Below are 18,735 nucleotides of genomic sequence, written 5' to 3'. Positions count from 1 at the left end.
ACCTGTACAAGGCGAGTCTGTACTGAGAGTGTCTATCCTTGGAATGTCTGCATAGGGGCATGTCCATAGTTAACTGCATTGAAGCACACTACCATACTTTGCAGAGCACGGTTTTTCAAAAATAGCATGCATTTTTGATCTTTGATGTGAAAGTCATACATGAGTTTCTATACTGTTTCAGCACCCCCTAGAGGTTGCATCCTTCGCGGCTGATCTTTCACCTAGGCAGATCTCCGCTTGAGGCCGATCCTTCTAGGGGACTGGAAGAGTATGAACTCTGCACTGCTGTCCCGTCTGTGTGCGCCGTCTCGACTGTAAAACGGGGAAGAAGGTATACCCCTCTACGGAGGACAGACAGCAGAATCTTTTTGACCAGAGCATCAGCAACACAGCAAATGTGTGTGCAATAATGGTTTGTGTACTGAGGGTTGTGTTTTCTGGGTGGGTCATTAGTGCAGGGGTTCTGTACTGGGTGTGTCTATGGAAGGGTCTGTACTCAGGAGGGGTCTGTACTTATGTGGACTGTACAGGGTGAATCTGCATTGGGAAGGTTTAAACTGAGGGGGACTCCACTTGGGTTTTCTGCAATGAGGAATCTGTACTGGGGATCTGTACTGAGGGTGACTGCACTGAGGAAGTCCTTACTGGGGAGGGTCCGCACCAAGATGTCTTTACTGAGGGTTGTCTATACTTCAGGAGGTGTACTGGGGTGTCTGTACTGGTGGTTACCGGGGATCTGTACTAATGGAGGGAGTGTGTGATTGGGAAGAATCTGTACAAGGTGAGTCTGTATTGTATTGTTCAGGTCAGTAACCAGATCTGCACCTGTAGCTCTTCTACATCTTTTGCCTATCTGCCCTATAATGGCACTATATCCACTAGAGCATTTGCATTTTTCAGAGTAGAGTAAAGACTGGACAGAGAAGAATTACTTTGACTCAGTGTGCCACCTTAAACATAATATTATCGCCACAGTAATTCAGTATTTCTTTGAGAAAGCAAGGACAGGTATTTCTAAATAACCTAGAGACCAGCATTTATGTTTTAGAGATAATTAGCCTTAAGATTCCAAACTCAGTGGGCTACAGTGGTGGCAGCACACAATTTTACCTGCTGGTTATCTGCCAATCCTGACAGAGCTAGTTCTAGAACTTTAGCAGACAGCTCTGACTGAATACAATCCATGCTTTCAAAGTGCTGATCCCTATGCAAGGCCACGATTATCAGACGACTGAACCCAACGCTTCTAGCCAATTGTCTCCATCCAGGTTCAGAACCAAACAGCCACTCTGTTTCTCTTCCCTGGGGAACTGGAAAACAGGAATCCAAAAGTAACTGCAGTAACAAAAAAATATAAAATAGATATTCAACTTCCCAATGTAACTTATTTTCATCCTTGTATGATTTTATTAGTGTTTTGGGGGTGGGTGACCTTGCCACTATATTTTTCCTATACACCTGGTTTTTGCAATAGTGGGTCTTATTAGCAGTAACTTCTTAAACTGCAAGTTTCAAGAATGTGACTGACAAAGATCACCCTGGATGTAATAAGAGCTACAGTAAAGAAAATATGTTCACCTCACATAGAAGTTAAATCCAAGTTTGACCTGTGTGTTTTCTAGCCCACAAATACTTCCTAAAAATTAAAAAAGTTGCCTGGTTACTATGTCATCCAGTTAGGGATTACAGCTGCTTTAGTTTGCTAAAGTACTATGATTGTGTGGGTATGTCACTGCCCAGTACAAGCATTTGTGCACCATGTGCTTCAGTAAGTTTTTACAAAGCTTACTGAAAGCAAATGTGCCAGAGTGAAAATGCAGGAAAACCATTCAGGGGGGGACAGGGCGTTGTCTCCCTTTAACAGGAACTGCCTAAGTGACAACTTTAATAACAAGATTATAAGATATTAGTTCAATCAAAGTTATAGAATTAAAAAAAAAATGAAAATTACAAAAAAAGAACTGCCGAATTCTATGCAGGAAGCTATAATTATTTTACTCCCGAAACCTTGGAAAGAAGCTTTTGTCATACTCGTACTGCCCCATTTCTTTATTGAATAGAAACATTAAACTCTTAGCTCGAGTCTTGGTGACCAGGCTAAGGTCATTGGTACACGGATTCATGAGGATCAGCCTGGGGGAAGGAGGTCCATTCTCGCGTTTGACAGTGTAGAATGGCCCTATCTTTGGGAAGTACTCTCTAGGTCTGGCTTGGGCATCAATTGTATTAACTAGACAGACTTCACATAAATAACAAACTTTCCAAGGGGCACTTGGCAGGGGTGGGTGACCCCTCTCCCCCCTGCTCTTGCCTTGGCAATAGAGCCTCTGGCCATTATGATCTGCAACTCTGTCCACAGAGGAAACACAGAGGAAAAGATATCCCTCTATGCCTATACCACCCTATTACATTTAGGTGACACAGCCAACTCGTTGAAGGCACTCATGGATCTTATCACTTGATTTGGGAAATACTCCGGTTTCATCATTAATTGGAATAAATCTGCCCTTATGCCCCTGGAGACACTAAATTTGCCCCTACCAGCTTGTACCTCACAGATACCGGTCACTACGTCCTTTAAATATGTCTCCCCTGATCCTAATCAGTACCTACAACTAAATCTGGCTCCGCTACTAGATAAGCACAAAACGAAATGTAAGGCCTGGCGTAAGCTTCCCCTATCAGTGGTAGGGCAGGTAAACCTGATCAAAATGATTTGGTCACCGCAGCGCCTATATGTTTTTCACAACTCCCCTATATGGATAGCAAAGTTGTGGTTCTCCTGAATAGACTCCCAATTTTTAGATCTAATATGGAAGAAACAACAGGCCAGAATCAGTCTGTCGGCCTTACAATATGGCTACCCGTCCCACATCCTAGAATGTATTACCTAGTGGCACAGCTTCAGCAACTAACTGGATAAGGGCTCTTAAATCACTCAGTGGCTAGGCTGATTGTATTAACCAACCCAGTTCTTCCGGCACTCTCCCACTTGGAGTTGGCTCTCCAGTATGGGATGCTTTAAGACTACTCTAAGCATCAGTGGGTTTCTAGACATTTCCCCCATTTGGGGTAATCCTGGGTATCCAGAATTAGTGAAACTGAAGGGCTTTCATTAGTGGAGGTAGAGAGGGATATATTTTCTTGACCAGTTGTTCCGGGAATCATTATTAACCATTTCAATACCGTGCAATTTTACACCTTCCTGCCCAGGCCAGTTTTCAGGTTTCAGCGCTCTCACACTTTGAATGACAATTGCGCGGTCATACAACATTGTACCCAAACTAAAATTTTATCATTTTCTTCACACAACTAGAGCTTTCTTTTGGTGGTATTTAATCACCGCTGGGGTTTTTATTTTTTGCTAAATTAACAAAAAAAGACCAAAAATTTTGAAAAAAAAACACATTTTTGTTTGTTTCTGTTATAAAAGTTTACAAATAAATAATTGTTCTTCATAAATTTAGGCCGAGATGTATTCTGCTACATGTCTTTGGTGAAAATAACCCAAATTAGGATGTATTTTTTAGTTTGTAGGAAAGTTATAGAGTTTACAAACTATGGTATAGATCTGAAAATTGATCAATCCTGAAGTACTGACAGCCAATCTAATATCTTGAGGTCCAAGAATGTCAGAACAGTACAGATATCCCCCAAATGACCCCTTTTTGCAGAGTAGACAGTCCGACGTACTTCATAAGAGGCATGGCGAGTTTTTTGAAGTTGTATTTTTTTGTCATAATTTTTCGGAAAATGAAAAAATTAAAAAAATTATTTTCACTATTTTTTTTTTTACATACTGTCACCAGTGCAGTACAGCGTCATCATATAACTGGCATGGCGGTGAACAGCGACACTGACTGGTGACAGTATGAAAAAAAAAATATATATATTTTTTTAATTTTTTTTTATTATATTTACTTTTTTATTACATTTTTTTTTATTTTTTTTAAGATTTTTTTTCATATTTTACTATGACCAAAATAGTACAATGTTACCATAGTAACACTGTACTACTTTGGGGAAGTGATCAGTATTTTTTTTTTTTTTTACACAATTTGCTTATAGCAAAGAATTTACCTGAATGAAATCGATTCATTCAGCTTTTTTTTTTTTTTTGTGCTTAGCTGTGATTTGGTCACAGCTAATCACATGACATGTGCATGTGATTAGCTGTGACCATTCACAGCTGGGCACTAGTATACAATGGATGGCATCATGAATGAAGCCATCCATTGTATACAACTGTCATGTGACCTGCTGTGATTGGTCACAGCAGGTCACATGGTACCAGCAACGGGAGCCGGTACTCGGATCTGTCATCGGCCGTGTCCGAGGTGCACGGGCGGTGACAGATTGCACTGCTGCGTCGCTCTGCAACCGCGCAAACCGCGCATGTGCGGGAGCACGCCAAATGGCGTGCACCCGGAAAGCTGCAGCGCTTTTCAAGCCGCCAAACGGCCATTGGCCGGGCGGCTAACGGTTAAAGATGGCCCTGAGTGCTGTATACTGTATGCAGTTAATGCTGCATACAGTTAATACAGCACTGCCAGCAGGCGCATGCATCGGTAATGGAAATAGTGCGTTTGGGCCAGCTTGGCCCAACAAACTATTTTAAGTGAAATTAAACCTTTAATGCATAATGGTGACCAGGAAATCCTTGGTCTACATTTTTATTTTGTTGCAGCAGAGACAGTGGGGTAGATTTACTAAAACTAGAGCCCTCAGAATCTGGTACAGCTGTGCATGGCAGCCAAGCATCTTATAACAGCTTGTTCAATGAAACTTTGGCAATAAAACCTGGAAGCTGATTGGTTTCTATGCAGAGTTGCACCAGATTTTGCAGCTTTATTAATTAACCCCCATTGTGTGTATCATCTGCGGTAAAAGGTCTACTGCTTGCATTTTAAATATAGACTTTAGTTCTGCTCTAAGTGGAGTCTGAAGTTGTCACTCATCCCGTTTGCACCCACCACCACCATTGCCACTGATCACAAGCTACCCCCCCAGCAACCAATGGGTGAGCGGTAATGATGTGCAGTAACCTCTAGCAACCAATCAGCAAGCAGAAATTATGTGCTGTATCCTCTAGCAACTAATCAGTAAGGATATGCTGTAACCTCTGGCAACCAATCACAATCACTGCCTGATCTGGTGTAGTAAACTTATTTTGAGTCTAGCTGCTACTTATTGTATGGCCCAGGGCAGGTGGAGAGCAAAATTCAATAAGGGGGGGGGGGGGGGGGGAGGAGAGAGGTGGTGGGAGAAAGGGGAGTTGGGAAGGGGGGAGAATGGGGGTAGAGGGGTATGAGAGAGAGGTGAGGGGGAGAAAGGGGGTGGGGTGAGAGGTGTGAGAGAGAGAGACCCTAGCCCTGTCTTCAGTTCCTCCCGTGCCTCCCTGTCCCAGTCCGTCTGCCAGTAGGTATGTGTGATGCTCTGTACCTGACAGCAGCAGGCTGCGGCCATTCTGATTCTGGGTGATCTGCTCGTTCCCCTGCTCTGTGGCCTCTGGCTATCTGCACTCCAGCCCATCCTTGTCCTCTGGGCCCCTGGTCAGCTTGTCCCCTAGTTGTCGGAGCTGTGAGCCGAGAGGTTTCCATGCTCTGGGAGGCACCGCCGTTGGGGATGCTGCACCCGCTGCTGCTCAGTGTCAGGGGAAGTCTTCCCGCTCATAGGCTCTCAATCCTAGCTGCCCTCGATGCTCGCCTTCCCCCTGCTCCTGCTGCCACCGGGATCCTTCAAGACAAAGGGCTCAAGGGGCAGCTGCTTTTGGGCCCCACAACGATTGGGCCCGGGGCAGCTGCCAGTTTGCCTTGCGTTAAAGATGGCAATGAGAGCGCTGTGTTCTAGCAGCAGTAATGGACTTCCTGCTCTATTCCTGGAACAATATCCAGCTAGGATGAGCATTGCTCAGCCATTCACATGAAGCTTTGCATTTTTAGAATTAATACAAGGCCTTCTATGACTGGTTGAGCAAAGCTCAGGCTAACTTGTTTTTGTCCTGGAAATGGGACAGAAAGTCTCTAGCTGACTGCCTGGAACACAACACTGTATGCTGCACGCAGCTGAAGTAACATACAGTTTATACAGCAGGTGTATGTTTTAGTAATGGAAATGGTTTGTTTGGACCAGCTTGGCCCCAAAAAATATTTAAAATTAAATTAAACCTAGAGTTCTACTTTAATTAAGCACCACTGCTACCAGGATTTGAGTGTTAGTAAGATGCTGACAGAAGAGAAAAGAAGAAAAATGGAAAAAATAGAAAATTAAAGGGAAAAAAAAAAGAAGATATTATTATTATACAGTATTTATAAAGCACCAATAGTTCACTCAGCGCTGTACATTACAAAGGGGGACAGAACATGTGACAGAACAATACCAATACAATGCAAAACATGAGGGGATCGAGGGCCCTGCTCTTTCGAGCTTACAATCTAGAAGGGAATATATATAGATAGAGACACATACATATATACATACATATAACATCTGAATTTGTATTGTATGTGAATTCCTTTAAATTTAAAATGGGAAATCCTTTAGAAGAGTAGCTAATTATAGTCCCCTTTAAAGTGGTGTTCGGACTTTGACTTATTCATATTACATTAAGTGCAGAATATTACAGAAAGAATATTAGGACATAAGAAGAAGAAAAAAAAAAAGAAAGCCCAGCTTACTTATAAATATTGCAAAGTAATTGGCATGAGATAGTCCTACAGTAAGACTATCTACCACATAAAAGGTGTAACAAATTCTTCCAGAATCTCCATCACACAAGTCTAATGACACTTCCTGAGAACTCTGATTTTGGTTCAGGCGGTTACGGATTAGTGCATATTGCTGTTGTTCTTTCACTGCTGCCATTAGTTCATCAGGGCTTGAACAACGCAGCGGCTTGGCGCCCTCCTTAGCCATAATTTCCAAGACTTGTGGAAACCCTGGCATCAGTCGCATCACAAATAAAAATACTAGTAAAGGAAACTGACTGCCAGACTCATTGCTGCTGCTTCTGATACTTGATGAACTCGAACCATCCATCCACCTTGGTAGAACTGATTTACTAGTTTGTCCAAGACGTGGCCTTGAGCCAAAGATACACAAACATATCGTCCGCCATATTGCAAGACACAACCAATTTCAACCAGCAACTTTGTAGCAGTTTCCAGAGTTCTTTCTTCTGTATCAGGGAGTATGGCATCCAATGTCCCCTTATCCAACACAGCCTGAAAGTGAGAATCAGAAAATGTAGTCTGTGTGGCATCCATCAACTGATATGTCATCAGAGGTCTTCGTTTGGCATTTTGCTCGTTCATTTGGCGAATGACCACTTCACTCAAAACAATATTGGTCAGATTCTGGCATCCAGCATCATATAGCCTTTCACTTTGCCACAGCCCACCACTAGCACCTGCAAGAAACAAGATGTACAAACCAGTTATGTAAAACCTGGACCTGTCACCACCTTCTATCATTGAATGAATGCAGTGTAGAGTAGGTGGTGAAAGGATCTTTCCTTTTTCCCATAATTAATTCTTACAACACTTATTAAAGCTCGGTAAAGCGCTCTAGTGAAAGTATATTTAAAGATAAAACTTTGGATAAAGTAGAGGAGGGTTAAAGCAGAACTGAAGTCCACAAATACTAACCTCCTGACACTGGAATCATCTTCTCTGATTCTTCTGGATGCAGGACTTCAGATGTCACTTAGGGGTACGGAGAATGTGCATGTGCAGCTCAGTGTACATTCTAGAGAAGATAGTGATTAGGGAGATAAGTTTTTTTTATTGGTTTTAGAACGTAAAAATTAGAGCCTGTCATTGACTTGTACAGGTTGTGACTGAAAGCGAACAAATGTGGCTCCCAGGTGCATCCATGTGCATAAGTCCTTAAAAATTAACTACACTGCATCTGAGCAACACAAATCAAAAACACTATTTAATTCATTTTTAATATTCAAAGCAAACTCCCCCATCCATCCATGTCTAATTTTTTATTTTGCTGAGAAATCACTTTGAAAAACAGCCCAAGCATTTTTAGCTGTGGCCATCTTGAGTAAGGGCAGATGATTCCTGTAGCATTTACTTCCTGTAATCCATCTGCTCTTAGCTCAGGCATGCAAACAGGGTGTTTGCTTAGCCAAGAAAGCCCCTCCTCCCCCCTAAAGATTCCTGGGATGTAGGACATCATTTGCCTAGGCACAGAATCTAGGGTGTAACTGAAGAAATGTATAAAAAAAAAAGTTTAAAACAGGTAAATGCAATATACTTTCCTATCTATTGCTAGCAGCATAAGGATTAAACATAGTCAATGTTGACTGAAAGAGTGAAGTTTCTTAAGGGTATATGCACATATGCCTAACAAAATGAAATGTACACCAGATGGTGCTGGCAGAAAGATCCTGCAGAAAAACCTGGTCCGAAGTGCAAATGGTCCGCAATTTTTTTTTGTTCCGCACTAGAATCGGATCGCATGGGTATTCACACCTATGTGATCCGATTCTGCACATCGCACCGCGTTTTGCGGACCGATTTCGGGGTGTTATTAACTTAACATACACACCTGCAGCGGTTCACAAGAACGGGGTGCGATTCTGATGCAGTGCAAAATTCGCTGCGAATTCCGCACTGCATCAGTGTGAACCCAGCCTTAGAATCACTGAAGGCTGAGATCATTCCGCACTTGTACAGCTGCCTAGTGAATGACTCAACCAGGGACAGGGAGCAGGGCCTCTCTCCCCATTAGCCCGGAGGCACCCGCTATGCCAGTCCAGAGTCCGGAATACATGACAGCGGCACCGATACCAGGGGTATATGAAAGCAATTAAGCAGTAGTGCAGCCGCCCAAAATGCTTCCACCTAATAGACAGGAGTTCGCTTGTCAGTTTTACACACAATCCCGGTGGCTGCAGCTGATGGACCCAGTGCGTATGGGTCCATCGGCCTCATTCACACTGGGCATTTTAATCCGTGCAGGCCCATGGTTACCGGCACAGGGATGGACAGGCGTTTAGGGCATCTCTCTGTCGGCTGTCCCATAGCTGTTAACTGGGATGCAATAAATGCACGGGCACAGCTGCTGCTCCCAATGTGACATTCCTGTTGGTGGGGGCGCAGAGTCCCAAATGAACCCTAGGTTGTGTTTGGATAGAAGCATCCACATAGATGTCATAATGGCAGCAGCAGCTGTGTCCGTGCAACCGCTGCATCCCAATTAACTGCTATGGGACAGCCGACAACGGGATGCCCGGAACACCTGTCCATCACTGTGCTGGTAAACACAGCCCTGCAAAAGGCACAGATTTCATTCACACTTATGTAACTCCAAAGTCGTGCGATTTCCATTGTGACTTTGATGTAACTTTGGATGGGTGCGACTTTGGCTTTACTGTTGCATTGATAACATTAACCTCTTCCGCACCACCGTATAGCAGAAATACTGCTACAGGGAGGCACAGGTGCGAAAAATCTCATATATATACATGATTTTGCAGTTCTGGGTAGGGGGCGTGCGCGCCCTACCCACTCTGCCATTCACGGGCTCAGCTGTCAATCACTGGGTCCCAGCCCGTGATTCCCTGTGAGCACCTGGCGTTCACAGATCTCTTCCCTGTCAGCTCCTGCACACTGCTTTGTATGGCTTTGCATAGCAGAGCCATACAAAGCAGTGTGCTTACAGTGTAAAGCACACACACACAGTAAAGCAGCACACAGTTAACCCTTTGATCGCCCCACATGTTAACCCTATCCTGCCCAGTGCCATTAGTACAGCATCAGTGCTTTTTTATTAGCACTGATCACTGTATTGGTGTCACTGGGGATGTCAGTGACACAAAGTCAGTTCTCCCCCAGTGTCTGAATGCCCGCCGCATTCCTGCTATAAGTTGCTGATCGCCATTACTAGTTAAAAAAAAAGAAAAAAGCATATCTACTGCCATTTGTAAATGCTATAACTTTCACGCAAGTCAATTCGTTTATGTATTGGGATTTTTTTTTTTAGCAAAGACATGGAGCAGAATACCTTTTGGCCTAAATTGATGTAGAGATTTGATTATTTACTGGACATGTTTAATAGCAAAAAGTCAAAAGTGTAGTTTTTTTTTTTCAAAATTGTCAATCTTTTTTTGTTTATAAACGCAAAAAATAAAAACCGCACAGGCAATCAAATACCATCAAAAGAAAGCTCTGTTTGTGGAGAAAAAAAGACGCAAATTTAATTTGGGTACAGCATTGCATAACCGCGCAATTGTCAGTTAAAGTAACAGCTCTGTATCGCAAAAAAATGGCCCGGTCAGGAAAAGAGGTAAATCAAATGGTTAAGATGCGACTTTCATGCAACTTTTGAGAGTTTACATTGCAGTCTATATCACTCCAGTCGCATGAAAGTCACATGAGTAGCACAGGAACCTTTTTAAAGTCGCTGCAACTTTGGTTGCATGCATTTGAACAGCTTCCATTGAAATACATGGGTTGCAACTTGTCATGTGACTTTTGTCAAGTTTATTTTTTCCCCAAGTCGCACAAGGGTGAATGGAGCCTTGAACACTATGTGAGGGAGGCCAGGCCTTGGAGTGTTACTGCATTCAGATCCATAGGAAACTGAACACAGGGTTCTGTGCTGGAGCCCTAATGCAGAGCTCACAGGAGGGAGTGAGAGAAGGGAAGGCAGCCAGCAGTCCATGTACACACCTTGTGTTTCGGTTGAATGTATTTGTGCAGCACACCACACAGCTCCAAGTATCCGCCATACCACTCGAAGGCCCGCTCCCCCCTGCGCTGGAAGAACTGCTGCCAGTACTCGCTGGAGGAGAACTCCTTACTGCTCTTCGGTAACAGATTCATCTTCCCACCATCACTGCCTCAGTCACCGCATGGAGCACACAGCCAACACTTCCGGGTCACAGCTGTCCACCTCCTCATTGGCCACATTCTTCCCAGAAAAGGTTTTTCATTGGAAAAGCTATCTGAAGACTGGAGCTCCACTCGACAGGAAACATGTGACCTCCATTTGTTTTTGTTAATGAACTTTAAAACATTTGGAGTGGAGGTCACATGTTTCCTGTCGACTGGAGCTCCACTCTACAGCCTCTGCTTGTTTGTTGCATTAAAGTTCACTAGCAAAAAAAAGGGGAGTGGAAGTCATGTGTTTCCTATTAAAAATGGAGCTCCATTCTGCAGCCAGACTCTATTTTAGAGGAGACTGGGGGCCGGAAGTGGGAGGAGCCAAAGGAAAGGCCGTGGGAGGAGACTGGGGACCGGAAGTGGGAGGAGTCTGAGGGAGGGCAGGAAGTGGGAGGAGACACGAGTGTTGCTTAGCAACCCCAACACCACTGCTCAGTCTGCAGCTGGCTCTCCTGGGATCAACATCGATTCGGCGTTGCTGAGTGGCAGACCAACGGACCAATGGATTGCGAAGCCTGTGCAAGCAGGTGGAGCCAGCAACATGTGGGCGGTGATCATTTCATCTCTGAGCGAATGAAGGAGGAGATTGCGGAGCAGGGGGCGAGTACAGTGTATCTTTTATATTAGTATATATATGAATGATCGGTGAGGTAATTGGTTGTAGGCGGAGCTGTGGTCTGCAATCATCGGGTGATGGGACAGAATGTCATGTGTATGTACAGGTCTTTCATAGGATCGATCTCCTGTGTGCACAGCCAGCCCCCTGATCTGTAGAAGCAGCAATAGATAAACATGGGAAGAAGCAGATGATTGCAGGATGACCTTGCAGCCTCTTTATTCCTGTAGTAGTGCAGGTCTGGGACATGGCTCCATCACACTCAGGCTCACATACCACTTACCCACCTAAGGATCCCCCTTCCTGACCAGGACATTTTTGGTGCTGTGTTACTTTAACTGACAATTGCGCGGTCATACAACACTGCACCCAATTGAAATTGATGTCCTTTTCCCCTCCACAAATAGGGTTTTCCTTCAGTGGTATTTGATCGCTTGTACGGGTTTTTAAATTTTTTACACGATAAAGACCGACAATTTTGTGAAATAAAAAAAAATATTTTTGACTTTTTGCTATAAAACACAATTTAAAAAAATTTTTTAAAAAATCAAATTTCGTCATATATTTAAGCCAAAATGTATTCTGCTACAAATACATGTACATTAACTGGTTTATAGCATCTACAAATGGCGGTGTATATATACTGGAATTTTCATTTGTACTAGTAATGACGGCGATCAGCAACTTATAGTGGGACTGCGGTGGGCATTCTGACACTGGGGGGAACTAACTGCTACTGACATCCCCAGTGATCACTGCTAATAAAAAGCACTGACACTACCGTGTTTCCCTGAAAATAAGACACTGTCTTATATTTTTTTTGGCTCCAAAAAACACACTAGGTCTTATTTTTGGGGTAGGTCTTATTTTTTAAATGTCCAGGTGTGGACAGGGGGTGCAGAGGTGAGCTGCAGGCAGTTGTGGATGAGGGTTACTATGGAGAGGGCCGGCTGATGACAGTTGTGAGCTGCAGTCAGGTGCTGCAGATTTGACTTGACAGGTGACTTTCAGACAGGGTGCAGATATGAGCCACAGACAGAGTGCAGGGGTGAGTTGCAGACGTGGGATGCAGAGCTGAGCTGTGGTTGGGGGGTGCAAAGGTGGGTTGCAACTCAGCTCACCTCTGCACCCCCCCAGCCGCAGCTCACCTATGCACCCTGTCTGCAACTCACCTGACTCAATTTACCTCTGCAACACCTGACTGTAGCTCACCTTTGCACATCCCCCTCCACTGCCCTCATATGGTTAGCTAGCTTTGCAAAACACAGCTGTCAGCAGCCGGCCTCTCTTTATAGTAACTCCCATTTTGGGTCTTCCCACACAGTGCACCAAGCACACTTACTCACCACTCCGCCACTTCCCCACTGGCCGGTGATTACCCCTAAGGCATTGGCTTCCATGCATTAGGCTGCAGGAGGAGAAGCCCCACTCCTAAACACACTGCATAGTGCACCCGCATATATCTGTTCCTTCCCTGTCCCACACTGAGTACAGAAGTAGGGAGGTTCTGTGGGAGCGGATGGTGCTGTAAGTTGAGCCACGCTTGTGTTTATAAGAGACGGTAGATATGGGTGTGCGCAGGGCCAGTGCCAGAGCCAGAGGTGGCGGAAAGGCGTTCTGCCACATTCCAGCTGAAAAAAAAAGCCCTGATCACAACTAGGTCTTATTTTCAGGGTAGGTCTGATACTTTAGCAATTCTCAAAAATAGTACTAGGTCTTATTTTCGGGGTAGGTCTTATTTTAGGGGAAACAGGGTATGAATGACACTAGGCAGGAAGGGATTAACTTTTGGGCAATCAAAGTAAAAATCCCTGTTGTGGAAAGTTTGCTAGAAAGGGTGTAAAGCAGTGGGCAGAGGATTGATTCACAATTTCTAGTCTTTACTGAAGGGGGTCTGCTCTCGGATGTCATCACTGAGGAGTGTCAATACTTCCGGGGGTGTACTGGGGTGTCTGTGCTGAGGGGTGTTTGTACTGGTGGTTACTGGGGGGTCTTTTCCATTGGAGGTGTCTGTAGTTGGGGGGTGACCTGTACAAGGCGATTCTGTACTGAGAGTGTCTGTCCTTGGAATGTCTGCATAGGGGCATGTCCATAGTTAACTGCATTGAAGCACACTACCATACTTTTGCAGAGCACGGTGTTTCAAAAATAGCATGCATTTTTGATCTTTGATGTGAAAGTCCATACATGAGTTTCTATACTGTTTCAGCACCCCCTAGAGGTTGCATCCTTCGCGGCTGATCTTTCACCTAGGCAGATCTCCTCTTGAGGCCGATCCTTCTAGGGGACTGGAAGAGTATGAACTCTGCACTGCTGTCCCGTCTGTGTGCGCCGTCTCGACTGTAAAACGGGGAAGAAGGTATACCCCTCTACGGAGGACAGACAGCAGAATCTTTTTGACCAGAGCATCAGCAACACAGCAAATGTGTGTGCAATAATGGTTTGTGTACTAAGCGTTTTGTTTTGTGGGTGGTCATTAGTTCAGGGGTTCTGTACTGGGTGTGTCTATGGAAGGGTCTGTACTCAGGAGGGGTCTGTACTGATGTGGACTGTACAGGGTGAATCTGCACTGGGAAGGTTTAAACTGAAGGGGGCTCCACTTTGCTTTTCTGCAATGGGGAATCTGTACTGGGGAATCTGTACTGGGGATCTGTACTGAGGGGGACTGCACTGCGGGAGTCCTTACTGGGGAGGGTCCGCACAAGATGTCTTTACTGAGGGTTGTCTTTTTTCAGGAGGTGTACTGGGGTGTCTGTACTAGTGGTTACTGGGGATCTGTACTAATGGAGGGGGGGTGTGATTGGGATGAATCTTTACAAGGTGGGTCTGTATTGCATTGTCCAGGTCTGTAACCAGACCTGCACCTGTAGCTTTTCTTCATCTTTTGCCTATCTGCCCTATAATGGCACTATATCCACTAGAGCATTTGCATTTTTCAGAGTAGAGTAGAGCCTGGCCAGAGAAGGATAATTTTGACGCAGTTGGCCACCTTAAACATGTATTGAAATACATGTGAACTAAAAATCCCTGTTGTGGAAATTTTGCTAAAAAAGGGTGTAAAGCAGTGGGCAGAGGATTGATTCAGAATTTGTAGTCTTTACTGAAGGGGGTCTGCTCTCGGATGTCTACACTGAGGAGTGTCATTACTTCTGGGGGTGTACTGGGGTGTCTGTGCTGAGGGGTGTTTGTACTGGTGGTTACTGGGGGGTCTTTTCCATTGGAGGCGTCTGTAGTTGGGGGGTGACCTGTACAAGGCGATTCTGTACTGAGAGTGTCTATCCTTGGAATGTCTGCATAGGGTCATGTCCATAGTTAACTGCATTGAAGCACACTACCATACTTTGCAGAGCACGGTGTTTCAAAAATAGCATGCATTTTTGATCTTTGATGTGAAAGTCATACATGAGTTTCTATACTGTTTCAGCACCCCCTAGAGGTTGCATCCTTCGTGGCTGATCTTTCACCTAGGCAGATCTCCGCTTGAGGCCGATCCTTCTAGGGGACTGGAAGAGTATGAACTCTGCACTGCTGTCCCGTCTGTGTGCGCCGTCTCGACTGTAAAACGGGGAAGAAGGTATACCCCTCTACGGAGGACAGACAGCAGAATCTTTTTGACCAGAGCATCAGCAACACAGCAAATGTGTGTGCAATAATGGTTTGTGTACTGAGGGTTGTGTTTTGTGGGTGGGTCATTAGTTCAGGGGTTCTGTACTGGGTGTGTTTATGGAAGGGTCTGTACTCAGGAGGGGTCTGTACTGCTGTGGACTGTACTGGGTGAATCTGCACTGGGAAGGTTTAAACTGAAGGGGGCTCCACTTTGCTTTTCTGCAATGGGGAATCTGTTATGGGGATCTGTACTGAGGGTGACTGCACTGAGGGAGTCCTTACTGGGAAGGGTCCGCACCAAGATGTCTTTACTGCGGTTTGCCAATATTTCGTGAGGTGTACTGGGATGTCTGTACTGGTGGTTACTGGGGATCTGTACTAATGGAGGGGGGGTGTGATTGGGATGAATCTTTACAAGGTGGGTCTGTATTGCATTGTCCAGGTCTGTAACCAGACCTGCACCTGTAGCTTTTCTTCATCTTTTGCCTATCTGCCCTATAATGGCACTATATCCACTAGAGCATTTGCATTTTTCAGAGTAGAGTAGAGCCTGGCCAGAGAAGGATAATTTTGACGCAGTTGGCCACCTTAAACATGTATTGAAATACATGTGAACTAAAAATCCCTGTTGTGGAAATTTTGCTAAAAAAGGGTGTAAAGCAGTGGGCAGAGGATTGATTCAGAATTTGTAGTCTTTACTGAAGGGGGTCTGCTCTCGGATGTCTACACTGAGGAGTGTCATTACTTCTGGGGGTGTACTGGGGTGTCTGTGCTGAGGGGTGTTTGTACTGGTGGTTACTGGGGGGTCTTTTCCATTGGAGGCGTCTGTAGTTGGGGGGTGACCTGTACAAGGCGATTCTGTACTGAGAGTGTCTATCCTTGGAATGTCTGCATAGGGTCATGTCCATAGTTAACTGCATTGAAGCACACTACCATACTTTGCAGAGCACGGTGTTTCAAAAATAGCATGCATTTTTGATCTTTGATGTGAAAGTCATACATGAGTTTCTATACTGTTTCAGCACCCCCTAGAGGTTGCATCCTTCGTGGCTGATCTTTCACCTAGGCAGATCTCCGCTTGAGGCCGATCCTTCTAGGGGACTGGAAGAGTATGAACTCTGCACTGCTGTCCCGTCTGTGTGCGCCGTCTCGACTGTAAAACGGGGAAGAAGGTATACCCCTCTACGGAGGACAGACAGCAGAATCTTTTTGACCAGAGCATCAGCAACACAGCAAATGTGTGTGCAATAATGGTTTGTGTACTGAGGGTTGTGTTTTGTGGGTGGGTCATTAGTTCAGGGGTTCTGTACTGGGTGTGTTTATGGAAGGGTCTGTACTCAGGAGGGGTCTGTACTGCTGTGGACTGTACTGGGTGAATCTGCACTGGGAAGGTTTAAACTGAAGGGGGCTCCACTTTGCTTTTCTGCAATGGGGAATCTGTTATGGGGATCTGTACTGAGGGTGACTGCACTGAGGGAGTCCTTACTGGGAAGGGTCCGCACCAAGATGTCTTTACTGCGGGTTGTCTATATTTCGGGAGGTGTACTGGGATGTCTGTACTGGTGGTTACTGGGGATCTGTACTAATGGAGGGGGGGTGTGATTGGGATGAATCTTTACAAGGTGGGTCTGTATTGCATTGTCCAGGTCTGTAACCAGACCTGCACCTGTAGCTTTTCTTCATCTTTTGCCTATCTGCCCTATAATGGCACTATATCCACTAGAGCATTTGCATTTTTCAGAGTAGAGTAGAGCCTGGCCAGAGAAGGATTATTTTGACGCAGTTGGCCACCTTAAACATGTATTGAAATACATGTGAACTAAAAATCCCTGTTATGAAAATTTTGCTAAAAAGTGTGTCAAGCAGTGGGCAGAGGATTGATTCAGAATTTGTAGTCTTTACTGAAGGGGGTCTGCTCTCGGATGTCTACACTGAGGAGTGTCATTACTTCTGGGGGTATACTGGGGTGTCTGTGCTGAGGGGTGTTTGTACTGGTGGTTACTGGGGGGTCTTTTCCATTGGAGGCGTCTGTAGTTGGGGGGTGACCTGTACAAGGCGATTCTGTACTGAGAGTGTCTATCCTTGGAATGTCTGCATAGGGTCATGTCCATAGTTAACTGCATTGAAGCACACTAACATACTTTGCAGAGCACGGTGTTTCAAAAATAGCATGCATTTTTGATCTTTGATGTGAAAGTCATACATGAGTTTCTATACTGTTTCAGCACCCCCTAGAGGTTGCATCCTTCGCGGCTGATCTTTCACCTAGGCAGATCTCCGCTTGAGGCCGATCCTTCTAGGGGACTGGAAGAGTATGAACTCTGCACTGCTGTCCCGTCTGTGTGCGCTGTCTCGACTGTAAAACGGGGAAGAAGGTATACCCCTCTACGGAGGACATACAGCAGAACCTTTTTGACCAGAGCATCAGCAACACAGCAAATGTGTGTGCAATAATGGTTTGTGTACTAAGCGTTTTGTTTTGTGGGTGGGTCATTAGTTCAGGGGTTCTGTACTGGGTGTGTCTATGGAAGGGTCTGTACTCAGGAGGGGTCTGTACTTATGTGGACTGTACAGGGTGAATCTGCATTGGGAAGGTTTAAACTGAGGGGGACTCCACTTGGTTTTTCTGCAATGGGGAATCTGTACTGGGGATCTGTACTGAGGGGGACTGCACTGCGGGAGTCCTTACTGGGGAGGGTCTGCACAAGATGTCTTTACTGAGGGTTGTCTTTTTTCAGGAGGTGTACTGGGGTGTCTGTACTAGTGGTTACTGGGGATCTGTACTAATGGAGGGGGGGGTGTGATTGGGATGAATCTTTACAAGGTGCGTCTGTATTGCATTGTCCAGGTCTGTAACCAGACCTGCACCTGTAGCTGTTCTTCATCTTTTGCCTATCTGCCCTAAAATGGCACTATATCCACTAGAGCATTTGCATTTTTCATAGTAGAGTAGATCCTGGCCAGAGAAGGATTATTTTGACGCAGTTGGCCACCTTAAACATGTATTGAAATACATGTGAACTAAAAATCCCTGTTGTGGAAATTTTGCTAAAAAAGAGTGTAAAGCAGTGGGCAGAGGATTGATTCAGAATTTGTAGTCTTTACTGAAGGGGGCCTGCTCTCGGATGTCTACACTGAGGAGTGTCATTACTTCTGGGGGTATACTGGGGTGTCTGTGCTGAGGGGTGTTTGTACTGGTGGTTACTGGGGGGTCTTTTCCATTGGAGGCGTCTGTAGTTGGGGGGTGACCTGTACAAGGCGATTCTGTACTGAGAGTGTCTATCCTTGGAATGTCTGCATAGGGTCATGTCCATAGTTAACTGCATTGAAGCACACTACCATACTTTGCAGAGCACGGTGTTTCAAAAATAGCATGCATTTTTGATCTTTGATGTGAAAGTCATACATGAGTTTCTATACTGTTTCAGCACCCCCTAGAGGTTGCATCCTTCGCGGCTGATCTTTCACCTAGGCAGATCTCCGCTTGAGGCCGATCCTTCTAGGGGACTGGAAGAGTATGAACTCTGCACTGCTGTCCCGTCTGTGTGCGCCGTCTCGACTGTAAAACGGGGAAGAAGGTATACCCCTCTACGGAGGACAGACAGCAGAACCTTT

The 18,735-nt window shown here is 45.1% G+C and overlaps 1 pseudogene; it reads right to left on the bottom strand.

The window, feature by feature from the left end:
- Window positions 1-6,161: 6,161 nt before the first annotated feature.
- On the bottom strand, window positions 6,162-10,794 carry LOC149469582 (eEF1A lysine and N-terminal methyltransferase-like; annotated as a pseudogene).
- Between the last annotated feature and the right edge of the window lie 7,941 nt (window positions 10,795-18,735).

The sequence above is a fragment of the Staurois parvus genome, unplaced genomic scaffold, assembly GCF_062004578.1.
Source record: "Staurois parvus isolate SC_StPar_1 unplaced genomic scaffold, SC_StPar_1.0 ptg000066l, whole genome shotgun sequence".
Lineage (NCBI taxonomy): Eukaryota > Metazoa > Chordata > Amphibia > Anura > Ranidae > Staurois > Staurois parvus.
This window is presented reverse-complemented; position numbering and strand designations above follow the sequence as displayed.